The following is a 13,474-nucleotide window of genomic DNA, read 5'->3' on the forward strand; positions in this document are numbered from 1 at the left end:
GCCTTCTACAACAAAATGACTGGCTGTGTGGATGCAGGGAGAGCAGTGAACGTGACATATCTTTACATTAGCAAGGCTTTTGATATAGTCTCCCACAATATTTTCACAAGCAAACTAAGGAAGCACAGGTTGATTGGATGAATGGACTGTAAGGTGGATAGAAAACTGGCTGGATTGTCAGGCTCAGAGGGTAGTTGGATGGCTTGATGGCTATTTGGAAGCTGGTATCAAGTAAAGTGCGCCAGGGGTCAGTCATGGGGCTAGTTTTGTTCAATGTCTTCATCAGTGACCTGGAAGATGGGATGGAGTGCATCCACAGCAGGTTTGTGGATGACACCAAGCTTGGGAGGAGAAGCAGGATATGCTGGAGGGTAGGGCTAGGATTCAGAGAGGACAACAAATAGGAAGAGTGGACCAAAAGAAATCTCATGAGATTCAATAAGGACAAGTGCAAAGTCCTGCACTTAGAATGGAACAAGTCCCATGCACCAGCCCCAGCTGGCTAAGCAGCAGCTCTGCACCCAAGCTCTAGGGGTTACAGTGGACAATAAGCTGACCATGATTCAGCAGTGTGCCCTTGTTGAGAAAAAGGCTAATGGCATCCTGGGCTGTATTAGTAGGAGCATTGCCAGCAGCTGAAGGAAGTGGTTTTTCCCCTCTATTCAGCATTGGTGAGGCTATATGTGGAGTACTGTGTCCAGTTTTGGGCTTCCCACTACAGAAAGGATGTGGACAAATTGGGAAGAGTCCAGTGGAGGGCAACAAAAATGGTTTGGGGGCTGGGGAACATGACTTCTGAGGAGGGGTTGAGGGAACTGGGCTTATTTAGTCTGGAGAAGAGAAGACTGAGCTGGATTTAACAGCAGCCTTCAACACTTAAAGGGTGATTTCAAAGAGGATGGAGCTGGACTGTTCTCAGTGGTGGGAGAAGACAGAAGAAGGAGCAATGGTCTCCAGTTGCAGCAGGGGAAGTTTAGGTTAGATATTAAGAAAAACTCCTTCATAAGGAACTGTTACCCAGAGATGTGGTGGAATCTCCATCTTTGGAGGTTTTTAAGACCTGGCTAGGCAAAGCCTTGGCTGGGACAATCTAGTTGGGGATGATCCTGCTTTGAGCAAGGGGTTGGATTAGATGACCTTCTCAGGTCCCTTCCAACCCTCATTTTCTACAATCCTATGAATATAATATTGATACATAAGAAAGCTGATAGTATACTGCTTTGTATTAAGAGAAGACTCTAATACAAGATTATTCTTCAATTAAATTCAGCACTGCCAAGCCTGTGTACTGGAGTCCAGTGTTTGGCACTGTACTTCAAGAAAGGTGTGGGCAGACTGCTAAGACTCCCTACGAGAGCCACAGAAATGATCAGAGATCTAGAAAACATAACATATAAGGAAAAATGGAGGAACTAGGATTATTTCATTTGTATAAGGGAAGATTGAGGGGGAATTTGATAGTCTTTATGTACAAAAAGGGTTATTTTCAAGAGGATGGTGATCAATTTTTCTCTGTGTTCACAGAGGCCAGGACAAAAAGTAATGAGCCTAAACTGCAACTGGTGATATTTATGTAATATAGTAGGAAGACATTTTTTAACTGTGATGGTGGTTAAGCACAGATTACCTAGAGAGGTTGTTTAGTTTTTGTCTTTGGGGGTTTTTAAGTGCAGGATGGACAAATAGTTGGCTGGGATACAGGGATGATCCTGCCTTGAGAAGGAAGTTGGACTAGGTGACATCTTGAAGTTCCTTCCAGCTTTGTTTTTCTATGATTGAACTGTAGGATAAGGAGGAAGAAAAGACTGGAAAGTGACAGGAAGATGATTTGAGGAAAAAAGTGGGCAAATCATTTATTTTTCAAACTCAGCCAAAGTTCTCCTGACCTTGGCTCTAGGGTACCTACATTTGAAAATGTTGTCCATTGTGATGCAACAGAAACCCATGTTTTGTAAACTAGAGGATTTGGGTTCTGCCCCACCTGTTGCTACGTATTTCCAAATGTTGTCAGTCGCAGTGAAGTGTAACGTGACAACCATTTGTCACTAGTGAGACACTCCTACCTCTACCCTGGGTAATGATTGATTTGTGGAACTTGCACTAGCAAATGGAGGATGATGCCAAGCTGGGGTTTGGGAGATCAGTCATTGCACTAGTCAAATCTGACCAAGCAGTTCTGCAGATGGCAGCTCATTTTTCCTTTTTAACAGGTGATCTTGTACCTCTCGAGCATCTGAGCCTTCCTTGATGCCGGTTGACCTAGTCTGTCAAATGTATAGTCCATATTGCATCTGTCCTCCTTGTAACACAGTTTTCCCACCATAGTGTTAGCTTTCACAGTCCTGAATGTGTTCTTTATTTTCACTCTGTTGTGGATCTTCTCTTTTCCAAGTAGAGAGGGAGCTCTCTGTGATACACTGGCCACTTGTCTAAATATGCTTCAACCAGCCTTGATTATTTTCTCTTCATCTTCCTGGTGTGGAAGATAGGTGGTCTGGAAAACAGAGCTCAAGTGAAAAGGTTCATGACCAGAGCAGCTAAACAAAACTACATTTGGAGGCCAACTTATTTTTCATAATTTATCTTGTAATATAAGACCGTGCGGTAGCTCCATATAAGTGCACTTTAAGTATTAAAGGGCAAAAGACCTGTGTATTTAACCCCAGGGTAAGTCTGGCTAGACTTTGCTAACTTCAGTCTATTATCTTAATTACCACAAAGAAAGGAGCCTCCTCTCTATGGTAAGATTTTGGCACTCCTCAGCAACCCAGTTTTGACTGTCCCCCCAGAAGATGGAAGTAGAACAAGATTATGGATTAGTGAATCTTCACTAAGGGCTGTTAAAAGGCCTAGCTCCAGAAAGATGCTAAGACAGGGTGATGCCGAGATACCATGGTACATAATTTTACCTGCATAAATGCAGGGGTGGGATTCACTAACCCGCTTTAGGCATGTAAGTCCCTTGTACAGCGAATGAGGAGATGCAGGTGGGTAGTTTGGGATTTGCAACAAGCAGCTTGCTGGGGTGGGGAGGGAATGCCAGAGCTGGTTGATAAGAAATTCACCCTTGGGTGCATACTGGGGTGCTTAAGTGGTTCCTGTTGGTTTGAGAACTGGCTCACACAACCAGAGCAGGAGCAGGAGAGGCCCCTTTGCATATGAATCTCACAGAGCGTTCAGGAAGGAATTAGAAGATCTGGATTAAAAGGCCTTAGTCTGATGGGGTCGAGCCCATGTCTCTCATATCCTAGGACAGTGCCTAAGCCAGAGGTGGGCAAAATATGGCCCGGGGGCCAGATCCAGCCCACCAGGCCATTCTATCTGGCCCGCGGAGCCCCTAAAAAAATTAGAAAATTAATATTTATTTGCTCCTAGCTGCCTGTCAAAGATGATAGGAGCCAGGGGAAGTAGGACCCAGACGAAGCTAGTGGCAGGACCCGGCAGCAAGGTCTGCCCAGCCCTGGCCCCCGAACCAGAAACCACTGCCTAGCAGAGGCTTCTGGTCTGGGACCATGGGACTGTTCCTGCTTCCCTGCACTGGAAAGGGAAATGCAGCCCTCAACAGTTTGCCAAAACTCTGTAAGCGGCCCTTCACCTGAAATAATTGCCTGCCCCTGGCCTAAGCACTAGGTCACAGGCTAGTCTCCATGCTTCTGTGGAAGCGGAGCTACTGTGCAACCAAGAAAGTACGATTCGTGAGGTCAGAGAATGAATGAGAAAGAGAGAGAGCCTGGGGGTGAAGGCAGTCCTGTGGGAGGGGCAGCCCTAGGATCAGTCTTGGTCCTGACCCTATTTATGCTTTTATTTTCAGTGTCCCTTCAATGAAAAATCCATAAGCCACCCTGAGACCAGAGTCCAAAATCCAGGAGCTCCACCTCTCAGTAGCATGCCCTCATCACTGGTCATGCTCTCTCTTTTTTGTTTTCTCTTTGGCTCCTGACTAGCAGGCACGCCTATCCCTATCCTGAGCAATGAATGATGCAGGTAACTTGCACTAGCTAAAGCATGATTATGTGAAGCTGATGCTTGGGAGATGAGTCAAAGGTGGCCAGATGGTCCCATTGATGATGGTTCATTCCTCCTTTTTAAAAGGCGTAGCTTCACCATGAGCAGATAATGAGGACCTCTACCCAGTTATCTGTACCTCGGTTTTCTGAGACAGCACTGCGTCTCCCAACAACAAACGCTCACATTTTGTATCCTAATCGAGTTGGGCTCAACCCTCACACTGCTTTCCCATCACATTACCATTTACCTCTCTGCACAGTGGATCCAGTTTTTGCGTTAGTAAGGGACCTCCAGGCTAGGAAGGGTGTTGACTGTGAAAAAAGTCAAGTTTATACTCCAGCTGTGCAAGGGAATCTTGGATTTCTTTCCTGTCCTCATCTCCCCAAACTTGTCAGTTCAGTTATATATTTCCTCCCTACCCTCCTACACATGCTTAATACTTAATGATATCACATTGTACCCATTCATTGCAACCACTGGGATCAATCTTTTATACCTGTCACTGATCATGACTGCAGATTTTAAAGATAATTATTCCAAAGGCCCCTACACCAACTCATTTTCTGCTAACAAATATGCTATGGATTTCCAGCTAAGATTCCTAGCTTCTCTTGAATACCTATTAACTTCATGTTAAAACCAAATGTATCTGCACAGCCCATCTCTTTGCACTTATATTATGAGCTGTGCATGCAACCCAGACAGAAAATACTGCAAATTCCAAAAGAGGAGGTATAGACAGGTTTTATGACCATGTTGCACACAACAAAACAAGCTAGTGGATTCTGGTTTTTATTTGGCGGTAATCTTGATCAATAGCAGCTAAATCATTTGCAGAAGAAAAATAAATGTGAACAAAAAATCAAGTTTATACTCCAGCTGTGCAAGGGAATCTTGGTTTTCTTTCCTGTCTTCATCTCCCAGAGCTTGTCAGCAGTAGGAATTTAGGCTAATAAAAGCCAGACATACTTCTAACACAGGTGTTTTCAGAGTGATAATAATTTATTTCTGATTAAGTGCATGTGCAAGAGATCTCATCATTACAAGCAAGGTAGATGTTATAATGGGGGTGCCATAAGGGCATAGACTGGCAATTTAAAAATATTCTAGACTTCTCCATCTCATGGGATTCCTCGGCAAGGTTTAAATGAATACGATAGATAGCATCGAAGGTGTTAAATCCGAGATCTTAAATCCCTGTAGGAGAAAAGTTGGCTAATATAGAAAAAATGTACTGATGCAATTATGCAGTGCTGAAATATTGCTCTTTGTGATTAAGCTGCATGATTAAGTTAGAGTTAGGGTCCTTATCAAACACTGCGTCATGGCAGGCTGCCCTGAATCAGTAAGTCATCCACCTCATTAATGAAAAGGCCAAAGAAAAATAAAGTGCTGATCTTGTAAAAAGGGCTTTTTACTGCTCGTGAACGCTGCTAGACTGACAGCTCTAGAGACTGAAATCTTGCTTCCCACAGAACGGATGCATCACAAGCAGCAGCACAAAGTACCCTGCACAGTTCCAACTTGCCTGACCTGACTTGGAAGGAAATTAAAATATGAAATTGATACGAAATCTACAAACAACCTAGGCCAAGTTTTCATCTAGCCTTCAGGTTGGGGGCATATCAGTATTTGCAGTTGCAGCGCATTCATTTTGCACGTGCATGGCTCCATTTGCATTTGAAAAAAAGAATGACTGGAGCACAAATTAGTACTTGTGCACTCAACCCTATTTCTGCATGCAAAGCAAAACAAATTTGCTTGTATAAATTATATGCACAGAGATAGAGACCCTCTGAAAGTGTCAGTTGTGCTGGTGATTTTCATGAAGGACACTTCTCTACCAGGAATAGGCAGAATTCACTAGCTAAATTACCTTTTACTTATTTACAGATATGGAATAAGGTACAACATTATTTAAATGGCTCTATGATCTCTGCTGATGAATGTCATCTACTTCAGACCAAGGGGTTGGGAAATATTAGCAATAACAAGTTCTCAACATTTTAGTTTAGTTTAGTTTCATCTGGATGAGGGTCCAGATTTGATAAACACTAGGAAAGTTTGGCTTTCATTATGTAACAATTTTTGGAGGAAAATGGACACTCGAATATAAGAGGATTTGTTTTATTTTTGGTGGAAAACCTCATTGCAGAAGTTTGACATCAGGATATGCTGCTTTCCCTTGTACAGTTTGCACTCTTTTCCACTACTTGTCCCATCTATGGTAGAGTGATGTTGGTCGAGAAATTATCTGAGAGATAAGGTTTTCTATGGGCGACATCTTTTATTGGACTAACTGTATATTTTCCTATCTGAGAGTTTTTATGGCCCTTGTTATTGTAGCATGAGCGTTATCCTCAGAGTAAGCCTTTGAAGTTGGAGATTTTTTCCGTATTTAGCAGAGATAATATGGAGGCATGAGAAAGATTACGTGATCACAGGATTTGAATCTAGATTTCCCAAGTCTCAGTCAAGTACTCTACCTCTTAGATCACTCTTTCTTCCAAGCAAGACAAGTGAGAAAATATTACTGTTCTGCTTGGGGCTGGTTAGATCTCAGCTGAAGCACTGTGGCTGGTTCTAGGCCCCATGTTTTAAGCAGGACGTAGAGAAACTAGAAAGGATCCAGGGATCAGTGGTGAAGATGATAAAGGATTTGGAAAGAAAGACATAGGAGGAAAGGTTCGAGAACTAGGTATGCTTAGTTGGGGGAAAAAGGGGATTAAATGCAGAAACATGATTGCAGTTTTCAAATATTTGAAAGGCTGCCATAAAGAAAACCAGAGCAACATTATTCTCCTCTGCCACTGAGGGCAAGGCATGCGGCGATGAGTCTAAACTGCAGCAAAACAGATTTGGATTAAATCTCAGGGAAAAAAATCATAAGACAATGAAACAAGCTGCTTAGGAAGGGTATGGAATCTCTTTCCTTGGAGGTGTAGTCTGGGTACACCCAGGGGGGTGTGCCCTGTCCTCCAGTGACAGTGGTGGGGGTCAGGCAGGGTGCTGATGGGGGGGCCGGCTACTAGAGCAGTTCCCTGTCCTCTCTACAGAGCCAGGCCAAGACTGAGTGCTTAACTATATACAATTTATTACTATAATAAATACTTAAGATAAAACATGACATATTTACAATAAAGCTTAGCATACATTACTGTATATAATATCTCACAATTCACATAAACCATATAACTTACAACATATGTAATAATTAATACATTGAACAAGATAGTTAAGGTTACAACACAATAAACACATATGGGGACTCAACTTGTATAACCCAGATAAGTTAATAAGGTTTCCTAGACCTACATATTAACACATTAAGAACATATAAACCATATAAACTTCCTTAAAGAATACCCATAGCTATATAGCCCCCGATACAACAATCACCTCAAATAGGGAGTGCAGTCAGTACCTCCCCAAGTGGTTTCCTTGGAGCCCCTCCCCATTAGGGCCCTGGGATGTGGACATGCCCCTCCCACAATGGAGGGCGGAGGCAGCAGACCCTCCTGTCCCGTGCCTGCCTCCCCTGCAGGGCCCGCTTCTCCAGCAACTCACGCTTCCTCTCTGAAGCAGGCAAGGCTCATCCCCTGGAGGCCGATCCCGCAAGAGCCTCTCTCCAGCAGTGCCTCTGGTTCTCCTCAATGGCCTGGTGCCTCGCACTGGGCAGCCCAGGGCTCTCTCTCTCTCGCGAGAGCTGAACTCTTACAGGATCTGGTTCCCCGGTCTCACACCGCGGGTCCTCCTTTTCCCGGGCCCTGGTCTGGGCACCGGGGCTGTTTTAGTTAAAGGCGGAGCCACACTGCAGGGTCCAGTCATTTGGCCTAGGGCTGGGGCTAACTTGAGCAGCCACGAGCTGCTCCCAGGCGGGTCCTTTGTGTGCCAACCCATGCACCGGGTGAGGCCCGAGCAGCCATGAGCAGATCTCAGGGCCGATTCTCTGTGTGCTGATCTGCACACCGTGCAGGGCCCGAGCAGCCTCGAGCTGCTCCCAGGGCCATCTCTCCATGTGCTGATCTGCACACCGACTGCCCAGATGCTTGCCGGGTTTGCAGGCTCAAGCCACCTCGAGCGGGTCCTAGAGCCTGATCCCCACGAGCCAATTCGCGTACTGCTGACGCTCAAGCAGGGTCCTGAGGACGGCCGTCTCTGGAGCTCCTCTCTCCTTCCCTTGTCGTCTCTCCCCAAAATGCTCCCCTTTTACAGTCTTCAGGGGCTCCACCCCCGAAGTTCTCTGGACCTGGCTGGTGCAGTTCTGATTCAGGTCCAGCTCCTCCTTGCCCCCTCCCTTCAGAAAAGGGCGGGGCATTGCTTTGGTTGTACTGCCTCTGGATTGGTGGGCAGGCTCCACCAATCAAACAGCAGACCCTTGATCCTGGGCCTCAACCCAAGCTCTGACAAGGTAAGCCTGCTACAGAGGTTTTCAAGAAGAGGCTGGACAGGCAACTGCATGGCAGGGTTTAGGTGCAGAGCATTGAACTAGATGATCCCGAGGTCTCAACCCTACGATTCTGTGATTTCACCCAACCAACTCATGGAAATGCTGTAAATGCTAAAACTTCCAAGCCCTCCACCCCATAACAATCTGTTAGAAGAGCTTAAGCTTGGTACTGCTTACTTCTGGTAAATATGCTTGGTTCCTGAAAGGACTCGACTATTAGGAAGTTGTCGCTGATGCTGATTCAATAGTAAGAAAGAAATTACTGGCACATAAATTACATGGTAATTGGAATAAGTTCTCAAACAGACAGATTGTTTGGCTGCTCCTGCAGATAGCTGACTAGGCCTGGGGTTTGTTTCCAGATCTTTTGGAACATACTGAATACCTATTCATTTCTGGTTTTCCCTGACACGGGTTTGCCCACAATGGACTTATCTAATGTGCCTCTGGACAGCATGGGTACACTACATCCCCAAATGGATGCAACACAGCTGCATTTGAACAGTCCTGGGCACATGCCTGTAGCTTTGCTGTCCTGGGTATGCTTCTTGGCACACTTAGGGCTGCTCTACGGTGGCTATAACCAGGGTTCGAATTACACCCCAGCTCTTCGCAGGGTCTGCGGTGGTGGCAGCTGGGAGCTGGAAGGAGTTGCTGCTGCCAGTGCAGCCACCTGAGCTTCTTAGAAAGGCACAGGGTAGGCCAGGGGATCTTGCCTATTATAGTGGTCTCATCTCTTACGGGGGGGGCTCAGCTCACCACCCCCCAGGCCTCCCTGTATTTCAAACCCTGGCTATAACATCTATTTCCAGGTGTGGCACATGCAGAGTGCACGTGTGCTCTGGTTCATTGTGTTGCTTCTTGGTAGACATCTTCAAACTTTAATGGCAATAGAGGTATAACCTTTCCAAACTCCGTCTGGCTTAAGCTAAAAAAGAACCTGCCATGAAGTCATAGGAGCATGTGGCCCAGAAGCTGGTGCCTCACATAGGAAAGAGTCTGCCCACCCCAATGACTCTGTACTTCAATGAGCAATACAGGATTCCCCCTTGTCTCACACTTCAGACTTTCCCTTTAAAAGAGAAGGAACTCCCCCCCCCGCCAGCATCTGTTCTAATGGCAGCAGATTGCAAAATCAACAAATGGAGCTTGATGAAAAACTACAACACCAAGTACCAGACATGTAATTCATTCATCTGCAAAGCATTCAAAAGCTCCGCTAATTTATGTTTTTGGATTTGGGGCTGCAGTCACTACAAGTCTCAGACTTTGTATTTTCTTTAGGATACCAAAGGGCAAAAATGGGCTCAGTTCTGCCTCCATATGCACATAACCCCTCAGCCCCAACCAAGCTACAGTTTTCAACAGAGCAACATCAATGTGCAACAGCTGAAGCTCTTGAAATAGCTGCAACTGCAGGGTTAAACATTAGTTTTCCTTTAGTGGACCCTGCACTTTTCACTCCCAGCAAAGGTTTAGGCCCATCTAGTCACATGCTAAAAAGCTTATTGGAACAATATGTACATTACAAATGTAAGTGAAGTTAATAATTAAAGCAGAGTCATGTAAAAGCAGACCTATTAGCGATAGAATCCAAGGCCACTGCACCGGGTACATTTCTGTTGCTGGAAATCTCATTTCAGATCTTTCCAAAGCTGCTGGAACCACATGGATTTTACATTCTTACGCAGGCAGCCCTGAAGCTAGATCTGCATTTCACAGGTGAAGCTGACACTGCACCACATGGACATGATAAAACACACAGAACAATGGTCCATAATGAGCACAGGGCACACAAAGGAGTTTGCTCACCTCTCCCTGTCTCTCCCATTAACATTAGTGAGTGCACTAGGCTTAGCATTAGGCGAGTTTCTTCTGCCCAGGCCTGGGAGAACAAACTTCTGAAAGGTGATCTGGGGGACTTTGCTGTTCCCCTCCTGCCTCTTGTGTTGTTAATGCTAGACTGCTGCTTGAATCCCAAAGTACAGCACTGCTTTTGCAGAGAAGGTTTAGCCACGAGTAACTCAAGCCCCCTCCTGCAGGTTGGACACACATGGCAGTGTTCAGAAACAGGCTTTCCCCAGCCCTGGCTGAGCTGTCTCCTTGCACTGGCCACATGGCACCTTACCAGCAGCTCCTTTACAGCCTGGTGGTTAGTGCTCTGGCCTAATTCTTTTCTCCCCCATCCATGGCCAGAGCCAGGATTTTTGAGACATAAATAATGCCAGCACTGCAGAAACATACTGCTGGCTTTCAGCACTGGCATTGCATCTGATTAGGATTCCTTCCAGTAGTCTATAAAAGTGGCAGCTTTCAGAGCACTCACCCAAACAGGACATCGTGGACAGTAACAGTAGGACCCTGTGTCCCTCTATGTATGCCTCTCTTGTAGCGGACTATGCTTTCTTGGGAGAGGGATAGTCTTCCTTTGTGTCACTGAGGAAGGGATTTCATACCCCTTGACCCCAAGAAGCGAATCTGGAGCCTGATCTTGTGATACACTCGGCCCCCTGAGCCACAGTTGGGCTTTTAGCTCTAATGGAAAGAGCTGGATTGATAGCACGTGGGACTGAAGTGTTATTAATGAACAGAACAGATAAAGCTCCGGCAGCAGCAATCCAAGCATTCCTACCGTCCCCTCCTGGAATTCCTAAGCGGGAAGGTTGCTAGCATTACACGTGAGGGGCTGCTTGTATGATGCAGAATTATGCCCGCCATGAAATGGACCAAGACCACCAATTTATTCCTTAACTGTAACACTTTCCCAGCTTGGATTCAGTGGGTGCATCCACATGAGTGCACATGTGCGTCTTGCAGTGTCTCAAAGGGCTGCAAGAGGTACGTGCAGGAATGAAACAAACATTTCTGGCACTGCAAATCCCCCACCTGCCCCCTGATGGCTGTCCCACCCGGCTCCATCCCTCATCTTCCCTCCAACCCCCCCAATCGCTGTCTTGCTCGGCCCCATCTCCTGCCTGCCCCCTCAGACCTCCGAGCCCTGCCCCACCTGGCCCCATTCCCCCCACTCCTCCAACCCGCCCCGATCACTGCCCCACTGGCCCCATCCCCTGCTCACTCACCTAACTCCCCCAGTCACTACCCTGCCTGCCCCCCGATTACTGTCCAGCCTGGCCCCAGCATCCCAGAATTAAAAAAAAAAAACCTGCACTCACCAGCAGTAGCAGCTGCCATTGGGGTCACTGGGGCCATATGGCAGAGCCCCCCATGCAGCATGGGGCTGGGTGACAACTACAGTGGTCCCAGCTACCTGACTGCACAGAGCCACACAGCACCCTGCTGACCCTGGCTGCAAGCCCGTGATAGGGCAGTAGCAGTGTGGGCGCCAGGTGGCTGGGCTGGGCCCTGCTGCCCCGTGCTGCACTGGGGGCTCTGCCATGAGGCCTCAGTGACCTGGACAACAGCTGCTATTGCCAGTGCGTGTGGGGCTTTTTTTCCCCCAGCTGCTGGGGCTGGGCAGGGGAGGCATCAGGGGCGGGGCTGGGTCAGAGGCATTGGGGATTCTGCTTCTATTTGAGCGGCTGCAAATGCACAGGCCTGCATGTGTGGATGCGCCCCGTGGGATAAACCACCACATTCACTGACTGATCAGAGAGCACGTTTAGAGCAGTGATTCTTAACCAGAGTACCGTGGCATCCTGGGGTGCCTTGAGATCTTTTCAGGGGTGCCATGCAATGTGAGCTTTTTAATGCCCAAAATCTACTATGTAAAAGGCGCGGAAGGTGTTGTAGAATCATATTTAACAGAACTTCCCCCTAAATCCACTGCTGGTTTTTTTTTCTTTAAGCACAGTATGCAAATTGCGGTTGAAAGAAGTCAATACCATGGTTTCTGCTGCAAACCCATCATTACGAGAATCTGCTTCTGCCATGTGATTACACAAGCATTTTATTGAACATTTCCTGAATTTTTGTACAGGATTCTATAAACTTCCTCCCAATAGCGAGGTCTTGCTCGCCTCTTTGATACCTGCCGATAAACTGCATTAAGCAGCATGCCAGAGGCTGATGAAATCCCAGGAGAATGTGCTCTATCTGTCAAGTTATCCAAAAGGCCCGAGTGACGAATGATAGTGTTAACATTAAACAGCTTGCCTATGATGTCTTTCAGGCGTTCCTCCCCAATGGATCACCTGCTGCCCCATCTGCTAGAAGATAACCCAGAACAGAAGAACATTACCTCATTAAAGAAAGCTGGCTGTAATTACGAACAGAGATGAAGCAACACCTCCCAGGGCTGAGGTTGAAGGTCTGCACAGCCTTTAAAATTCCTCATCGGAAAATTAATTTCCATATGCGGGCAATAGTGAAATCCATAAAATGTATCCACCTCTAAATGGCCAAACTGAGTGTCAACGATTTAGTTAAAGGAGCCCCACACAGAGGTTTCTGTCCATGAAACACTGTCTGTACTTAATGTAGGCATTTGTGCAGGCATATATCGATACAGCATACATGTGCGAGTGCACAGAGAGATGTATCTTCTTGGTGTGAGGACAGTACGGGCAAAATGCACCTTTCAGCGTGGATGTACATTTGTCAACTATAAACACATTTGCTTATTAACTCTTTGATGTCCTTCTAAACACTACTCTTCCCTCTTCAGAACAGGGGAAGGACAAGGCGGGAATTATTGATGCTGGACTGTGGAAGAAGAGGGAGGAAAAAAGACATCAAGACTTTGAGTAGACCACATCTACAAAGGTAAACCCAGCATAAGAGCATTGCCCTTGAACACACCACGCTGTTCTGCATGGGATCCCTCTGAAAGTGGATACGGCATTGCCTTGCCTCCCTGGAACTGTGAGTGGGCTAACAGCACGGAGGTGGGTTTGCTGGCACTGTCGCTCAGCTGTGTTCGTTCACCTGAAGCTATGCTGCTTCTCTTGGGGAGCAGCAGAGACCTTACTGCTTCCTTGTTCAGTAAGCTCAACCTATAGACATATCCTCAGTGTATTTAATCTGCATAAGATGACCGGCTATGATCACGAGTTACAT

The 13,474-nt window shown here is 46.4% G+C and overlaps 1 long non-coding RNA gene across 1 annotated transcript in view; it reads left to right on the forward strand.

Annotated features, from left to right (window-relative positions):
- Positions 1-12,719, forward strand: part of LOC149863498 (uncharacterized) — a 33,262-nt gene extending 20,543 nt beyond the window's left edge. The window contains exon 3 of the long non-coding RNA XR_016442516.1: positions 12,588-12,719. This is a non-coding gene — a long non-coding RNA (uncharacterized LOC149863498). The remainder of the gene's footprint in view (positions 1-12,587) is intronic.
- The last annotated feature ends 755 nt before the right edge of the window (positions 12,720-13,474 follow it).

The sequence above is a fragment of the Crocodylus siamensis genome, chromosome 5 (assembly GCF_052110815.1).
Source record: "Crocodylus siamensis isolate JL-2025a chromosome 5, ASM5211081v1, whole genome shotgun sequence".
Classification (NCBI taxonomy): Eukaryota; Metazoa; Chordata; order Crocodylia; family Crocodylidae; genus Crocodylus; species Crocodylus siamensis.